Source organism: Marmota marmota, unplaced genomic scaffold (genome assembly GCF_001458135.2).
Source record: "Marmota marmota marmota unplaced genomic scaffold, marMar, whole genome shotgun sequence".
NCBI classification, from domain to species: Eukaryota; Metazoa; Chordata; class Mammalia; order Rodentia; family Sciuridae; genus Marmota; species Marmota marmota.
Genome location: NW_025999926.1, coordinates 5,839,450 through 5,849,128, shown reverse-complemented (window position 1 = coordinate 5,849,128; position 9,679 = coordinate 5,839,450).

The following is a 9,679-nucleotide window of genomic DNA, read 5'->3' as shown; positions in this document are numbered from 1 at the left end:
CCTCAGTATCCCACAGAGGTACAGGGCATCACGTAGCAAGACAGAGTCAGTCTGTCAGCTAAGGTTTCTCTCTTTATAAAGCCAGTAATTGTATAAAGTGCACTGTACCCTCCTGGCCTCATATTATCCCGATTACCCCCCTAAAGTCTCCACCTCCAAATACCATTCACACAAAACTTTGGGGGATTGAGTTTCCAGTATAAGAAATTTGCAAGGGGCACATGCAAACTACAGCATCTCCATCTTTTTCTGCTCCTGGCAAATATAAAGACCGGGGTGTTTCATTCATTTTAATGTTGCAAGAACAGTGTCTGTCAGTCCAATGATGGGGACACAGACCCTCTGTTGGATACATGGAGAATGACTGTGGTACCCTTGCTTCTTGCCAACCACTTCAGATTTTGTGAAGTGCATTCATCTGAGAGGACTCAACACCTTCCAGAACGGTATGAGGAGCACCACAGCATCTCAGTAAAACACACACTGACCAAAACGAATGCTAAAACTCAGATATTTGGGAAGGAGATCCCAAATCCCTGACCACATCTTCAACCAATCAAATCGCATAATTCCATCCAGAGTAAACAATCTCAATGAACATGGAATTGTAGAACCAGTGCTGGATGAGACCCAGGGCTGGCCTCCGTCCCATACTTGGCACAGGAAACAGTCCCTCCTGGGTCCCGTGGTTGACTGGGGATCAGAAGAGGAGTAGCAAGTGAGAGACTGGGTCTTCTCTGGCAGGCCACACTTGCTGCCTGGGTTTTCTCCTGGACTCTTGAGGCTGTGGACCCCTTGATGAGGTCCTCCCATGAAGCAAATAAGGACACCAAACAGATGAGGATGAGGGTACCCAGCTCTAGGCCCGCAGGGAAGCCTCACCAAGTCACCTTGTTGACCTCAAAATAACACAACCTGCATTTCACACCAGGCTTGGGTTCGCACTTAGAAGGTATGGTAGCTTCACTGCATTTAGATTTTGTGGTGTTGCTACATCTGCATTCTTTAGACTCTGAGATTGAGCCCGTGTGGCTTCTCTCACCTGTTTAACATTCTGTTCTTCCTGATCCTATCACTTGGGTTTTGAAATGAATCTGATTCTACACAGAAAGGCTGGTTCAAGCTGATGACTAAGGTTTCCCATCGAGAGCCTTAACAGATTAAGAGGATTTAAAAGCAAAGGAGGGTTGAAAAGCCAGAAGCTCGGGACCTGAGGAAAATAGGTGTGGACCCCCGCCAAGAAGTGCTCTACAGACCACACCCCTTAGAAGGCTGGCAGCATTGCCACCAGCCAAGGGCTTCACCCTCAGTCACCGCCCCCCACCAAGTCGAACCGTACATACTAGGCAGAGCCACACAAACGTGCATTTTCTAAGTCAAAAGTGGATTCATGATAATATCATTTGTCTCAAACTAAAAGTTATCATTGCCATTTTGTAGGTAAGAAACCTGAGCCTCGGAGTGGATCTATTTGGCTAGAAGATAGTGAAGTAGGAGATTTTGAAGCAAATCTCATTCTCTTTCCCCTACACCATAGGGCTGGAAAAATGCTTAAGCACAGGAAAAACCATGAGCAATCAGTGTTTGTGTTGTGCTAGCAAAGATTCCTTTTAATAACTTATAGTTCTTTATGGTCATAAATAATGCACTGAAAAAAAACTAAGTACTAGCTTGAAGGAGCCCTAAGTACCGAAAGAACCACAAATGGCTGCTTGCAGGTTATCAAATTTTAATAGCACTATTTTGTTACAGTATGCAGCTATCCTTTTAAAGAGGACATTCCAAGAACTCATTATGTGATTTTAAAATAATAAGACATTTCACAGAGCGAGGGACAAAGGACTGTCCTTTCTTCTAGCCACACTCAGCAGACCCTAATTTTTTAAGATCCTGAGCAGGCGGCCAGGCTTTTCAAGCAGGAGCAGGTAAGGCACGAAATGTTACTGAAGAAGGAAACAGAACATGGTTCAAAACTGCTCTGACACGTGACAGTCCTAACAATATCCTGGTGTGACCACGGCTGTAAAGGTTGGTGGTTCTGCATGCGACTGTGATGAAGATGACCTCTCCAGACGACCAGGTTGAACCTAAGACTCTCTCCCTCTTGCACTCTGTCATTGTTCCAGGATCTCTGTTGACAGGTTTGCCCCTGACATGGCTGTTCCATCCCAAAGGCACACACTTGCTTGGCACTTAGTGGAAGCTTCATAAATAGGAGACAAATGAGTGATAATAAAAGACCAAAGTCTTTGGATCCTTTCAGCAGATGGGAGAGTAAGCGCTATGCTGAACACTCCGCCTCACCAGGTGGGGACCATGTGGTAGTTGGACGTGATCTTGTAACAAGACTTCTGCAATCTGACACCGATTGGTGGGTGAAGTAGGGACAAGACAGAAGCATCTTTGGATCCCAAGAGCTCTGGGTGCTGCAGCATTAACCGGTGAAAACGTGAGGGGATCTGGGTTTAGATTTCCTCTCCTGCAAACAAAGGGTGGGAGACGCAGCCATTTCCACAATCCCAACAGCTACTGTCCAACTAACTGGCTTTCTCCAAGGATGGCAGGTTGTGACAAAACACAGCGTAGGCACACAAGAGGCCAGCTGGAGGTTTGAATCTGTAAAGAATGGGGACTTCTTGTTCGTTGGATTAGACAAAGGGGAACGAGGGGCAGGGAGGAGGATGGGAATGGGAAAGATAGTAGAATGAATGGGACGTCACTGTCCTATGTTCATATATGAATACACGAACAGTGAGACTCCACGTGCACAACACATGAATGGGAAGTTATACTTACTTCATGTATGAATGAGATGTCAAAAAACATTCTACTGTCATGTATAACTAAAAAGAACAGATAAAAGTTTTTTTTTTTTTTTAAAGAATGTGGACTTCTTAGGCACAATTTTGTTTATTAAGGGCTTGGATCAGAATCCAAAAAAGAGGTAGATGCTTCCTGGCATCTACGTCAGCATGGTAGAAAAGGAACCAAGTTTGTTTCCCGGGATGTCCTCCTCATGTGGACAGAGGGTCGTTAGTTACCTCCAGGTCAGAGTAGTCTGAAAGAGTCATTTTGCATGAGCAAGAGAAACAACAGCCACGGTGTTTTGCAGGTCGCATGGCTGGATGGAGGGACAGCCATTCCTGGCCCTGGGGAGACTCCAGTTGGCCCTCTCTGCAGGCGATGGCAGCCCCAGGCATGAGCTACTGAGGACAGTAGCTGTCCAGCTGGAGAGCTGTGACTTCCTCCCCAGATGCTTCTTGATGATCCCTCCTGGGGGCTGCTTGTGCTTGGCTTCTGGGTTGAGTGACTGCTGGGCCCCCACTCTCCTTTGAAGGTGTCACTTCCAGGGCACTTCCCACCATTGCATGAGGTCTAATTGCCCTGAAGGATCCCGTACTCCAGAACCCCTGCTGGTTTTGTTATTTCAACTGGACCTTGACTGAAACAGCAGCAACTTAAATAATTTGTCATCATTTTTAAAAAAATTTTAGCACATTCTCATAATTTAAAAAATCAGGCAATTCAGAAAAGTACAATGAGAAAAAACAAACAAACAAACAAATCCTCTCCATCCCCCACCCTGCAAATCCCACTTATTAGGTCTCACCAGATAAAGACTTTTTTTTCCCCCCTAATCTTCCACATATTGACCTTTGGGATTCAAGACATATTGAAGCTACTCACAGAAAGGAGGAGAAAAGGAGTAAAATAATTCAATAGTTGTTATTTAATTATGATTAAAGTTACTGGGTAAACAATTAAATTTTGTATCTCTGCTACCTGGGTTCTGTCTGTGGGTGTTTTGTTTTGTTTCCCAGTGCTGGGGATCAAACCCAGAGCCTTGTGTGAGTCCAAGCCTCTACATTGAACTACATCCCCAGCCCTGGATTATCTTTCAAATTTAAAAATAGGTTTATTTCCAATTTCATAAAACTCCATATTCATAGGCAGGTATGTTAATGAAAATTTTCAGTGGCATTTCTCCCTCATTTTAATTAGGATCCATAGAAAATATGTTTGCTTTGGTTAGAACTGGAACCTCACACACCTCCCTGTCTCGACCCAAAGACACGGCTGGGAGCCCTTTGTGGCTGGCTCCATTTCTAACTCCAGCATCAACACATTTTTTTCCCAGAAGAGCAACCTCTTGGGGGAAGAGTCAGGATACTTTGGGCAAGATGTCATAGCAACTGCTTCAGTGGAGAGGAATAGCGGGAATACATCTTTCCAACTTTCCAAACCCAGACTGCTCCGTTCATGCTGTTAGCCATGGAAAAACCCAAATATGACATGAAAAAAACAGGATAGCTTTTTTTCTTTAAAAGCATCCCCTAAATTCAAGTCTTGAAGACATTTTTTTAAAAGAAAATTTTTTACCTTTTGCCCTTTGCCCTAGGTAGGTTCAAGACCTTCCAGATCCTCAGGTTCTCTACAATGTGCCTTCGTACAGAATACCAATGGCTGGGCTCACCCACCAGCCAAGGGGCTCCCTCCTCAGACCAGCCTTCCAGAACTGGGGATTCTGGGTGGTGATCAGAGGGTCAGATTCCTGCATTGGTTGAAATCCTCAAATAGCTGAAAGTTCAGCTACTAAATCTGTAAAAACTAGGCATAAGGCCTGGGGGTGTGGCTCAGAGGTAGAGTGTTTGCCTGGCATGTGTGAGGCCCTGGGTCAGATCCTCAGCACCACATATAAATCAATCAAATAAAAGATCCACTGACAACTAAATATATATATATATATTTTTTTTTTTTTTTAAACTAGGCATAAAGTAGTCCCGTATTTGATTTCCAGTCTGAAGAGTCGAGCTCAGCCCTGGCCTTGCCCCTTGTGTGATTTTGGGAGAAATGACCTAACCTCTCTGTAGCACAGGGGAAGATAAAAATGACATCATGTTAGTGAAAATGTTTGGTCAATTTTAAGAGCCACATGAGTGAACCATATCACAGCAACCCAAGTGACCAGTCTCACAAGGGACCATGTTAACGCCAAAGCACCAAGTTTCCCAGCTACTCCCAGGACCCTGTTTTCTCAGGGTCATCCCTGGTCCTCTCCTTCTGCTTCCAGTGAATTCCATTTCTGTGTCATCTCAGAAAGCGGACCCTGCTCCTTAATATGTCAACCTAAATGTGGCATGTGTGCCCACTCCCCGGTTTTCCTCTGCCCCCCAAAATAACTTCATCTAAGGCCTGTTCTGCTGGGAAACTTGACTAAGGATTTTTGAGGAAACAGGACAAATGACTTTGAAAAAAAAGCTTACAGCTGGATTTGAGACCCATCTTCTCTGACAAGTTCTTTGGCACTTCTGCACTCTGAGTAGGTCCCCTCACTGCCACTATTTCCTTCTCCAAAACCCTCACTATACCATGGCTATCTCGAAGCCCATGAAGGTCCCACCCCAGCACCCTGCTCCAGGAGAAACCCAGGGTTTCTGTTGCCAGCACAAGCCCTCTGCACTGGAGAGATTTCTCTTAGCTTCGGGCAATGGGCCATTAAGTGCCAGGAAGCTAATGTTCCCAGGGAGCAGCTCTCAGCCAGTGATGGATGGGAATTGAAGGATAAATTCTCCATCTTCCTCACCCCTGGGGAGGTGGAGGAGTGGAGAGAGAATAACTTGAAGATGTTTTTCTATTTTATCTGCCAGATTTTCTCAGCGGAATTGACTCCTATTGCCCACAGTAGCAATCCGCTTCATAATGTACATTATTTTGGCTTCTTTACCTTTTCTCTCTCTCTCTTCCAGTTCCTCCACTACCCCACCCCCACCAGACCTTCCTAGAATCACCCCTCAAGTTAATTACTGCTCCTCAAATCTTTGTGTTTGAGCTATTGCTGTAGGTTGAAATGTACCCCAACCACTCCCCTAAAAGGTGAAATGCTAATCCCTGGCACCTGTGAACATGACCTTACGTGGAAAGAGAGACTTTATGGATAGAATCAAGTTAAGAAGAGGTCCCACTGGATTAGGGTGGGTGGGTCCTAATCTGCTATGGCTGGTGTCATTTGAAGAAGGGTAGAGAGAACATACAATGTGGACAGACCACAGGCCATGTGACAACAGAAGCCTGTTGAAGTGACGTGTCTTCAAGCCCATGTATAACAAGGATTGTGGGTAACATGAGAAGCTAAGAAAAAGGCATGGAACAGATTCTCCCTGGAGCCAGCACCTTGATTTCAGTCTCTGCCCTCTGGAACCGAGAGAATGCAGTTCTGCTATTCCAAGGCACCTTGTTTGTGGCACTGTTTTCTGAGCCCCGGAGAACGAATACAGTTCTCTACCACCATGCATGGCAACTTCTTCACAGCTGTGACAAAACATTGTCTTTTCTCCCAGCTTCCTGGGTCAGGAATGTGGTGGGCAGGGCTCAGCTGGGCAATTCTTCTGTCCCATGTCGTGTCAACTGAGGTTTATCAGTAGGGTTCAGCTGACAGCTGGGCAAGTATAGAGGACCCAGGACAGCTTTGTTCATTGACTGACACCCTGGCTGGGTAGCAGAGATGGCCGGAAGGTGGAACTCAACTGGACCAGCACCCAGAGAGTCTACATGTGGCCTCTCCAACATGGCAGATTTAGGACGGTGGGAGCTCTTCCATGGTAGTTAGGACTCCCAGAGGGATGTTCCAGGAAACTCCTAGGCTTCTTGTAGCTGAGTCTCACAAGTTCCAAAATGTCCCACCTTACTGGCCTAGCAGGTTGGGACCAGCAGGTTGGGAGTATAACTCCCCCTCCCAAGGGATCAGCAACAATGAGCTGTGGCTATCTTTAATCTCATTTTGCCTCAGAGTCAGCTTCTGGGGACACTCAACCTAAGACAGTGGGTGGAGGAGACTCCAGGATCTGGCTGCTGCCTATCCCTGGCATTTCATATGAGCATTCACCTACGATGCCCCGCAAACAAGCTCCTTGCTGTTTTTCTAACATTCCATCTTCAATCTTGCTTCCAGTCTGAATTTCATTTCTTCATTACATAGAAAGGCAAAAATAATTACACAGGAGGTGCTACGTTTTAGACATGCATGCTCTTCTCCTCCTAGAACGCACTTCACCTTGATCCTCGGCCACCTGGCAGGGGAGTCCATCCTTTCCGACCTCGATGGGGCTCCACATTCTCAAAATCCTGTGCCCCTCCCCCTGATTCTGCTACCTAGACTTCTGTTTACTTGTCAGTCAATTCCTTGGGAGAAGAAGTCTTCTTTCCTCACTGTGTCCTCATGCCTATGAATGGATGAATGAATTATTTGGCTCTGAGAACCTCAAGGACAAAATCTAATCAATAAAGCAAACTGCTAAATTTTTACCTCACTGTTCTTCTGCCATTTTGGGGTGACTTTCTTAATATCAACAAACTCAGTGTACAAGCTGATAGATTAGCACACTGTTGTGAAGCAAAACAAAAAAAATTAGAAAAATATTATTCAAAGAATAATGACATTTATGGGCTGGGGTTGTGGCTCAGCGGTAGAGCACTTGCCTAGCATGTGCAAGGTCCTGGGTTCGATCCTCAGGGCCACATAAAAATAAATAAATATTCTGTCCAATTACAACTAAAAAATAAATATTAAAAAATGATAATGACATTTATTTGGGAATAGCATTGAAGGGGAGTGTGCCATAGTCAACTATGAGCATATTCAAAAAAGTCAAGGCAAGGGCAAGTTCTTAAAGGTAAAAATGAGTAAGATTACATAATATATCTTGATACAATAATCTCTGGCTACAATAATCTCTGGCTTACACATTTTGATACAATAATCTTTCAATATAAATATATATATATATATATATATATATAAATCTTTCAAAATAAATTTCTTCAGAAAGTCTGTAACACCCTCCAGGGAACATCTGAAAATGTGCAAAGGTAGTTCTGGTCAACTGGTGATCTCCCAGGAATGGATTTTCCAGAATGACACATATTATGCAATTTGCAGAATAGATCCACATGATGAAAACATGCCCTGACCAGGCACCAGTGATGTCCCCCTGAGAAGCACTGCTGTCGAGGCACACTGGTGTCCCTGGGCTGTTGCAATGGGGAGAGGAGACACAGCCCCATTACCTTTAACTCCTCATTTAATCTCAAAGATGTTTGCAAAAGTCACCCTCTCATCACACAAAAACCTTTCATACGGCTCGGCATGGTGGTGCATCCCTGTCATCCCAGTGGCTCAGGAGGCTGAGGCAGGAGGATGGCAAGTTCAAGACCAGTCTTAGCTGAGGCCCTAACTTAGTGAGACTCTGTCTCAAAATAAAAAATAAAAAGGGCTGGGAATGTGGTTCAGAGGTTAAGCACCCCTGTGTTCAATCCCTGGTACCAAAAACAAAACAAAATCTTTCATAGGCAAATGTTAGAATACATTGTTCTTGCTACCAATTTGTCCTCAATGGCTCCTGAGTGTAATGTCCTTTAAAAAAATAAATAAATAAATGAGATGTACCGCACGTGCCGTGATGTGTACGAATCTTCAGGTACAGCTCAATGGCACATGTGAACACAGCACCTCCCAGATTGAGATGCAGGGTGTTTGCCTCACCCTAAATTCTCTTTCAGGCGCCTCCCTGTCACAGGGGCCTCCCAGGGGCAAGCTCTGCTCAGAACCCTTCATGGGTCAGCTATGGCTGCTCCTGAACTTCAGAGGATTCCATGCAGTGTCTGTGTGGGTTGGTTTCTCTTGCTAGACATATTCTTGAGATTTGGTGGCACTGTCACTTGCACCAGCAATTCATCCTTTTTTATTGCTGTGTCACGACATGTCTTCCATGGATGTAAGGGAATTTTTTTTTAATCTCACAATTATAGCAGAAGCCACCTAGAATCTCTCCACCACTTGCGTGATGTCTGAGGCTGGTCCCTTTCCCAGCCTCTCTCCCACACTTGGGGAATTACAAAGTCAATTAGCTTTCAGCTGCACTGGGTTAGGACTAGCCTGTCATTCCTAACAAGGACAAGATCTTTGAGGGGGGAAAAGGCTTCTGTTAGCTTAACATTTATTAGTCTACTTATCTGCTCTTCAAATCGCAATTCTGCTGGCTTCATGCTTAACCATTCTATTTACCTAGAAAGTAGAAAGACTGAAGTGCAGAGAGGCTTTTCAACATGGGGGCGCGGATGGCGCTTTAAGACAAAAGCACACTCTCTGCCGAGGAGACGTTGTGGGTGGAGTGGAAAACTCCGCTGAGTGCTTTCNGGGGGGGGGGGGGGCAGTGTCGACAGTCTGTAGGTTTAGGAATATGGTCAGGCAAGTGCCTCAAATGCTTTCTTTCATTGTCAGTGGGGCTGCATGAAGCAGATTCTGAGCTTTCTTAGAAAATGGAAAGAAATTCATGGAGGAATGATTGTACCGGCTCCTTGATTCATCACATCTCAAGCATATTCACCATCATCTATCAACCTTAGCATCCCACATGCTCAGCCTTGCCCACTGCTGCCCCTGAGCTCACCCCTGTTTGGTTCTTAGATTTGCCCAGGAGGTGGTCAAGGTCACGGCCACTCTGAGGCAGAAGAGGGAGTGGAGCAGCCCCACCGCCTTTACCTGTGTCTCCAGGTCACACACACAGCATGCTGCTCTAGGAAACGCACCAAAATAGGCCCTCTGGAATGCCCTGCGCAGGTTAATTAAAAGTTGGAGAGTCTGATATAATTAAAGGCTTATCCATAGAAACAGAAGATAATT